This window comes from Eptesicus fuscus, chromosome 10 (assembly GCF_027574615.1).
Source record: "Eptesicus fuscus isolate TK198812 chromosome 10, DD_ASM_mEF_20220401, whole genome shotgun sequence".
Taxonomy (NCBI): domain Eukaryota; kingdom Metazoa; phylum Chordata; class Mammalia; order Chiroptera; family Vespertilionidae; genus Eptesicus; species Eptesicus fuscus.
In genome coordinates, this window is record NC_072482.1 from 14,158,359 (window position 1) to 14,167,340 (window position 8,982).

Genomic DNA, 8,982 nt, shown 5'->3' on the forward strand with positions numbered 1-8,982 from the left:
TCTGCAGTGTCTAATTTGTTGTTACTCCTTTGCAGTGAAATTTCCACGTCAGATATTATATTTTTGTCTCTAGCAGTTCCATTTTCTTTTTTACATGATTCCTCTCTTCTTTATATTTTCTTTTACATCCTTGAGCATATAGAGCATGTTTATAATAAGTGTTTTAACGTACTTATCTGCTTATACCATTATGTCATTTCTGGGTCTTTTTCTATTGACTGATTTTTCTCCTGGACCCTGGTCATTTTCCAGTTCTTTGATCTAGTACTAAGAAAGATGACACACATTATGAATGTTACATTGCTGGCTTTGTTATCTTTGTATTGGGCTTTATTCTAGCAGATAGTTAATTTACTTGCAGATCTGTTTAATCCTTTTAAGGTTTATTTTCTAGCAAACTGGCCCATGCCTGTTTTTGTAAATAAAATATTATCGGAACACAACCACGCTCATTTGTTACTTATTGTCTGACTGCTTTCACAATGCAACAGCAGAATTACGAAGTTGTAACAGAGACCATATGGCCTGCAAAGCCTAAAATATTTACTTGCCTGACCCTTACAGAAAAACTTTGCCTAACCCTGCTCTAGTGAAGTATTTATTTTAAAATGAATTTGTAGGCAAATATCTCAAAAAATTCTCAGTTTTAATTTCTACAGTAAATGTCAACAGCTATGACCCACGTAAAAAAGTTCTGGCATCCTCAATTTTTAAAAGTTTAGAGGAATCCCGAGATCCCCCAAATCAAGGCCTGCCAATTTAGATTAAACTTGTTGGACGTAGGAATGTCTTCTGCTCAGAGACTCCGCAGGTCTCCTGGTCTTCGATCAGAAGTGCAGTGTGCCCTGCTCTGCTGGGCGGGCAGCCCACCTGTGCCCGGGAACGGCTGGTGGCTGCACCTTGTGTGCAGTGAGTCGCTGTTCTCCTTACTTGCATCATTGAAGTCTGAGGTGTTCAATGTAAATAAGCAGCAGAAGCAACTGGCTAGATTTTGTTGTTTTGTGTTTTGTGTTTCCTGATCCTAGAGAGGTGTGCAAAATACAGTCATGAAGGAACACTAAGCAATTAATGCAATAAAACCTTATGTGCAGATGAGGTGACTGAAATCTCATGAGGGGAATGGATTTGACCAAATAATGAAATTAATGTTCAAGCCAAGTCCAAGGTCTTGCCTTGTTTTTCCACTGTAGCCAGCACCATGGGGTCTTAAATTTCAGACCAAAGTAATCCCAGAATGCTTACTTGTTTTTAAGTAATAGAACCCTCTGTATTACTGTATCTAATGACATGGAGGGACTCATCTGGAAAACTGGCATAAGCTGAAGGTTTAAAGAAATGCACATGTTTGATTCGTGCATAATTTGGAGGTTCTTTTCTATATCTTGGGACTATATATTGTTCTGATAACCTTAAAACTGAATTTATGGAAGGGCAATTGCCCTCCCACCAAGCATCTGCCCCCTTTCTCACCAAGAACATTTGGCTGAACGTACTTGAAAATTGTCCTGGTACAGCAGCGCTGCTTACAATAGCTGAGATTTGGAAACAGCCCAAGTGCCCATCAATAGATCAGTGGGTAGAAAAGCTGTGGTACATTTACACCATGGAATACGATGCAGCAGCAAAAAAGAAGGACCTCTTACCCTTTGAGACAGCATGGAGGGACCTGGAGAGTATTATGCTAAGCGAAATAAGCCAGTCAGAGAAAGACAAGTATCACATGCTCTCACTTACATGTGGAATCTAATGAACAAAATAACCTGGCAAGCAAAATAGTTCCAGAGACATGGAAGCATATAACAGACTGAGGAATCTCAGAGGGAAAAGGGGGGGTGGGGGTGGGGGATGGGCGGGGCGGGGGGGGACAATGAGGTGGTGGGGAGGGGACATCTGTAATACTTTTTTTTTTTAATATGCTTTATTGATTTTTTACAGAGAGGAAGAGAGAGGGATAGAGAGTTAGAAACATCGATGAGAGAGAAACATCGATGAGAGAGAAACCAGCTGCCTCCTGCACACCCCCTACTGGGGATGTGCCCGCAACCAAGGTACATGCCCTTGACCGGAATCGAACCTGGGACCCTTGAGTCCGCAGGCCGACGCTCTATCCACTGAGCCAAACCGGTTTCGGCATTTCAACAATAAAGATAAAAATTTAAAAATTGTCCTGGTATAATGATATGGCTAAAAAGCAGAAGTTGGACCAGATTTTAGAAGCGATGGATATGGCCTGTCTCTAGGAGGTGTATCAGAGTAGCCCCTGAGTGTAGAACTGTTGAAAATATGTGGGTGATGCTTACTCGATTACTCTAGTGAGAACTCCCTGCTTCCCAACAAAAAGGGAAAGGTCTGCCAATTACAGTTTTGTGTTTAAAACTTTACCTGAGGAAGGGGAGGTCAAGAAAACCTGCTCAGACTTAGGATTTGCTTGCCTAAGAAATCTAGAGAAGACGGTTTTTGACATCCATAGAGGTGTCTAGTGTCTGTCCCCAAAGTTCAGAATTGGCTCATGAAATCTGGTAGAAGAAGAAGGAACAGCAGCCACGTGTTAACCTGATGTTCTGCTGGCAGGGAACTGAGGCTTAGGATGAAGGAGCCTCGTCTCTGCTTGATGAGTTAGGAGGAGCTCAGGTGGATGAATGAACAGCCTCTGACCATGACGGGATTGCGCCTGGGAGAATCGAGCTCGGAGGGAAGGTGAGGATGTTAGTGATGGGCCTGCAGATGGGAACAGGCACTAAGCTAGAGGGATTTCAGGGAGTTAACCTGCAGAAGCTGTCATTTTCAGGGGGAGGAGGGATGGGACTAGAGAGTGAGACTGGGGACATGAGTAAAATTATTTTTCAAGTCACGGGTTTGGTTTTATTTTCTGCCATTGCTGTGGTGATAGTCAAGGGTTCCGCTCTTGCCTTTAATAAGAATCGGTCCTGAAGTGACATGCCTTTATGGTTGGTTAAGGAAGTGGTGGCACACCTCTTGCAAATCCCAGCTGTCTCCTCTCGTTCAGGGAACCAAGGGGTGGTCCTAACCTTGAGCCAGCTGGCTCAGCGTGCCACAGTTCAAGTGCCATCTCGTGGTTAAATGGAGGAATTGCTTTTACCTAAGGGACCAACCACTGGCCCTTGAACAAGACTCTTTGGACCTTCAAATTTGAGAAATAGAACATGTTCATTTTCAATAGTGTCATCACTATTTTCAAGTGAACTTACTTCTTTGGGAATCTTTATTTTGAACTAGATGAATTACAAAGTAATACTAGGTCCCCAAGTCCCTAACCGATAATGAATAAATTAAAAAAATGATTTTGCTTGATGACGAAACCGTAGAGAGAAAAACCTAAACAAAACCAGTGCTTTTTGAGAAATAGTTTCATCCAACCTGAGACTTAAGTGTCACCCAGGAGACTGAGCTGCCAACACCTCAGCACCCAGCCTCAGTAGGAGCTGCCTGAGTGTGGATGAGGCAGTGGTCTAAGTACCTGCGATGTGCCTCTAAAGTATCACAACTGGTCGTGGGCAATTTCATAAGCATCAGGGCGCATGTGTGTGGCCTTTTCCCAAGTAGTCCCCCGGGAAGCCATGAACGATTCCACCAGGGTTGCCACTGCTTTCAAAAATGCCTTTGGAACTGCTTATAGGGATTGTTTTGAATACTTCTAGCGGTGCTTAGGGAAGACTGACTTGGAGGAGTTCCTGTAATGGGATTGGGGAGGAAAGAGACAAAGGCAGGAAGACTGGTGAGAAGTTAATGCAGGAGTCCAAGAACAGGTGATGTGAGGGTAGAGGCAGTGGAGACAGAGGCAGTGGATTCAAGAGGCTTTGTGAGGAATGATTGAGTGTCAGTACCTGGATATGGATGCAAAAAATGGCTCTGGGTCCTTGTCTCTGACAGGGACAGTGATGATACCTCCGACAGAAGACGGTGAGGGGAACTGATTTTGAAGAAAAGATGAAATTTTTGTTTCTAGTGGAACTATCAAGCAGGCTTTGGGTCTGGAGGTCAAGAGGGAGGTTGTTATTGGAAACTGATCTGTCTGTACTTATTCGTGGAACAAACACCAAAAAGCACCTCTTACCACAACAGCTTGTATTTAGTAAACATCTGTCATACTAGGGACAATCGTAAACCCCTCTGTGCACTAATTTAATCCTCACAAAACTGAGAGAGGTATAGGTGCTCTATTATCTTCACTTTATAGAAGCAGATTAAGTGGTTTGAAAGGGGCAAATTATAACTGGGGCATTTTGTTCCTAGTTAAGGCTGAATTAAGTGAAAGTAGGAAACAAGAAGAAATAAATGAAAACATCAACATCATTACTAATGAAACCAGACTGGAGGATGGAGCTTAGATTTGTGCTAACAGTGACTTCCTAGTGGTCCCACCACCCTCAACTCTCAGAGCAGCCCCCTTCGGGGCCAGTGTGAGTTTGCAGAGCAGATGCATTTACCCAGGCTGCTGCCTCACACTGGTCTCTCAGAGCTTTGGTCCTATACATTTGATGGGTTCTGGCAACTTCGCAAAGCAGGCAAGTTTATAAAGCATGGCTGAATCCCTAGGAGACAAGCTCCAAGATGACCATTTCAAGAGAACCTAGCCCTTGGCAGGCAGGCAGGCTGGGCTGGGAGTCCGGGCACTGGTGGCCAGCCGCCAGATGTTCAGAGTGGCCAGTCTCTGGACTTCAGGAGCGTTGAAGCCTCGAGCCTCACTGTGCAGAGTGCAGTCTCTGCACCAGTGGCCCTGCTGAATGGGATCTGCATTTTAACAAGATTCCTCAGGTCGTGTGGGAGCACATTAAAGTTTGCGAAACACATCCAGGAGCTGCCTAGTTCATGAAGGAGAAGCTTGTTTTTCTCCTGGTTCCCCTGCTCGCGGGAAGGCTTGATTAATATTCTCCTCCCTGCAGAGGCCTTCCTGCTCCAAAGGCTGCCAACCAGCCCTTCCTTCGATCACTCATTATATCAACAATTTGTCCGTTATTTGGGAGCAGTGAAAAAAGCCTTCTCAAAACATGCCCTGAAGCTCATGGGGCATATGTGATAACTTACTCAAACCAACCTGATACTTATTTCATTTCCCTGCATAGTCCACTCCAAAGAGTTTTTAAAAAGTAATTTTCTGAAACCTTTGGATAGGCCATTTGTTTCACTACAAGACTTTCTCCCCAGAGGGATTTGTGATTATAACTGGAGTGAGAAAGCTCTGTTATTAGAAATAATATTTGGTCCTAGAAAACTCTAGAGGACTTGGGTGGAAGGGGGAATGGTAGAGAGGGCAGGGGGAGTTAGGGGGTGAGGATGGGGTGAACAGGGCTCTTGCTCTATCCCCAGTTCCCATTTTTGTGCTTTGACAAAGGGGGAGAGAAATCCACAGGAAAATAAAGGTCCAGAAAAGTGCTGGTTCTCTTAGAACTGTGATATATATGGACATTAGCTATACACAACTAAATAGAGCATTCTAATCAATTACATTTAAATAATTTTACATAAATTTAAATAAAATTTATATTCAATCACCCTAGTCACATTTCAAGTGCTCAGTAGCCACATTCCCACCACTGAGAAGTTCTTCTGGCAGCTGATTTTACACAGAGATTAAACCCGAGCGACAAGGAGCTGTGGGCCATGAGTGCGCCCAAAGCCAGAAGACCCGGGTCCAGGCCTGCTCTGTCACACAGCGTGTGTGTGTGCCAGACAGGCGGTGTGATTCTGAATCGCACTTGGGGCTTAGGAGGCTTAGGAGATGAAACCCTTCACGAATCCTCATTTAGTTAAATAAAACAGCAACAGCAAAATTCACCACCACCCACTGCCAAAATACACCCCTGTCACCCCGCTCTTCCAATAATGTGCATATGGTTCTGGCTAGAAGAAGAGTCAGAGGCGAACATTTAATTGTATCAGAGTATGAAGTCGTGCAAGTTTAGTATGGCTTTCAAGACTGAACTTTAACAGGTGTGAAACTAACCCGCTGCAGGCTGTTTTACATAACAAAACCTTAGTTTGGCAGCTCGGCAAAATGATTCCTTAAAGCACAAAGGTATTTACATTCTGAGTTCGCCCCACATGTTGTGTGAGGGTTTGCACACCTCACATGTGTCTGTACATTCCCTGCCTACGTTCAAAGCCTTGTCCTTGCAGATTTCCCGTCAATAAGAAGCTCTTTTTCTTTGGACTCACTGAGTCAGCACTGTGGATTCTTCTTCGTGTACACAAGTGAACAGTGTCTAAGAATTACTTCTATGTCTGTGTGTTGGTCTTTGATAGCGTACTTCCGTGTATTTCAAACTCAGTTGCGGACACAACTTGTAGGCACTATGCGTAACATCGGTGAAAACGTCCATGCTGTGCGGATGTGGGTGAGAGCGAGAAGGGACAAGGTTAGTATGGCAGCAAAGTCTCAGAGGCCTTCACGGTTCAGCCCAGACCTGTGCCCGCCCAGTTCCCAGTCTTGCGCCTGCTTGGCCCTCTTCGGCCTGGGAGTGTGGAGGTCACGGCCAGGGGACCATGTCCTCCCCACACCCTTTGAAACGAGCCCCACTGATGCCAATCTATCTGAAGCCTGGACATCCCCCCACAGCACATAAAAAAGAGATGGTGCACTTATTCAAGAGCCGGGGTGGAGTTTACAGCTGCCTGGGCCCCTAGTACATTGGAAAGGGTTAGAATCTGCGCATGCACCTTAGTTTCTCTGCATTTCCTCAAGCACACCGTCAGGACACCGATGACCATGGCCCTGAGCTGGGCAGAAGAGGCAGGACCCCTCTGGGGCTGTCTTAGCGCAGTGAACACAGCGGGGAGCCTGTAGAAAAAATGAATCAAACCCTGCAATCCAGAACCTGATAAGAATGCCTGAAAAATGCTCTTTGAGTGAGCGGTTCCCCATCTGGGATTTATCCGACAGATGTACCGGCAATGCAAGGGAAATCATTGCAGCTCTGTGCGCGAGAGAGACCGGGCAGCCTAAATGTCCATCGATGGGTTAAAACCATGGCGACACCTGCTCCGGAGGCCTGTGCGGCCTGTGCCCTGGGGCCAGGGGCCTCCCCCGGCTTCTCTCCACTCTCCCACGCTCCCACGGGGCCCTCTTCATTGTCTTCGCTGTCCAGATCCCGCCTGGCCAGCGTCAGCTCCTCCTGAGTCACCCGCGGTGCTGACATGTGTTTGGTCTCATGTGTGCTAGACCTCATTTGTGGTTTCGTTCTGTGTCATGTCAGCTCCTTCGCTCGATCAGAAGCTTCTTGGAAGCACGTCTTCTAAGCATCTGCCTCGAAAGAGGACTGCTCGGCCACGCTGCTCTCTGTGTCTCTCTTCGGTCTGTTTGGCTCTGTCTCTGTGGGTCTTCCTCGGGTCTCTGGGCATCTCTGGCCCACAAACACCAGCTCCCTGTCAGTCCCCACCCCGGGCACCCACTCAGCACATGAGCCTTACGTCCGGGAATGAGCCAACATGACTTTCGCTGTGCTGGACAGCAGGGAATGGGAACGGGGGAGTCGTGGCCCGGGAACTTCTTGGGAATGAGAACAGGTTCTGTTCCCAGAGTCAGAAGTCCCGAGTTTGAGTCCTGCCTCTGGCAGTTTCAGGCCGTGTCCCTGGGGGCACATACCTGATGTTCCTGAACTTGGCTTCTCTGTGTGACGCAGCTGTTCGCTCCCGTGGATCATCTCCGTGTCAGGTCAGCCTCCATGGCCAGGTCAGTGCGGGCTGAGCCGCCGAGCGCCCACGCCGGCAACGCTTTCTTACCCTTCGTGCCCTTCATGCCTTCTTGACGGTAGCTCATGGAGAAAGATACCAGAGAGCCTCACACCAGATTCAGAGCCAAAACACGGAGGAAGAGGGGACTCGGGGGGTGGCCGGGAGCGCGGGCACACGCCAGCCCACGGTGTTGTGACTCAGATGCCCTTGGCATTGGTTTGTATCTGAGGGAGTGAATATGCTGACGCGTTGTACTTGGTGAACCAGAAGCACAACCAAAATATGTTCCTCTGTGGGATTTAAAAATATGAACAGGAAGAGCAGTGTGTGGTGATGAGTGTGGAAACACATTTCAGTTTTAGTTTTCAACCATCGACACGTCCGTTCTGAAAGCCAGTCTGGGAAAACAGAGCTCTCAGCTGTTCAGTTAGCTGGGTGATGTCCCTCGTCCCTTAGTGCTGACAGGGAGGGGCGGGCGTGGGCAGGGGGAGTGAAAGTGTCACTTGTCTCCTGTGGAGCAGGCGGTGGAGTGGAAAGAACTTTTTTTTAAAAAAAAATGTTTTTATTGATTTCAGAGAGGAAGGGAGAGGGAGAGAGAGAAGAAACATCAGTGATGAGAGAGAATCATTGATGGGCTGCTTCCTGCACACCCCACACTGGGGATCGAGTCTGCAACCCGGGCATGTGCCCATTGGCCAGAATCGAACCTGGGACCCTTTAGTCTGCAGGCCCAACGCTCTATCCACTGAGCCAAACTGGCTAGGAACTTTGGATGCATGTACGCTCTACTGCCAAGGAGCTGTGTGACTTAGGACAAGTTACCTACCTTCTCTGAACTTAAGTCTCTCCACCTGTAAAGTGGGTATCTCCTGTACAGGGAGCGTCTTGTGAAGATGAAATGTCAAGTGTCTAGGACCGTGCCTGGCACACAGCAGGCCTCCAGCCACTTAATCCATTTAGAAATGGGAAACAGAACCAAACCACGGTTACTTTGGGGTTTTCTGTTACAGCTGAATTTAATCCCGCCTAATACACTTTACAAATAAATTCCCCACATCTCTTAGGGAAGGAAATTAAAGTTACAAGCCCCAAACTTCCTACACATGGCCTGGCCTTTAAGCCTGTTTTGTATTTTTCCGAAATAACTACCACCCCCTCCATGACCATTCTCAGCCCTCTTTAAGGGCTTTCAGAGTCCATATAAACAAGCTATGTGTCTCAGTCCTGGCTGGAGGGATGGGAGCAGAAACGTATGTAAGGGATGTGTTCTTAAAAAGAGGGGATGCCTGT

At 46.8% G+C, this 8,982-nt stretch overlaps 1 long non-coding RNA gene across 1 annotated transcript; it reads right to left on the reverse strand.

Moving 5' to 3' along the window:
• Positions 1-6,738: 6,738 nt before the first annotated feature.
• LOC129150429 (uncharacterized) lies at positions 6,739-8,533 on the reverse strand. The gene is made up of 3 exons (XR_008557174.1): positions 8,519-8,533; positions 7,604-7,772; positions 6,739-6,799 (listed from the first exon to the last, which is right to left on the reverse strand). It is a non-coding gene; the product is annotated as an uncharacterized LOC129150429 (long non-coding RNA).
• Positions 8,534-8,982: the final 449 nt, after the last annotated feature.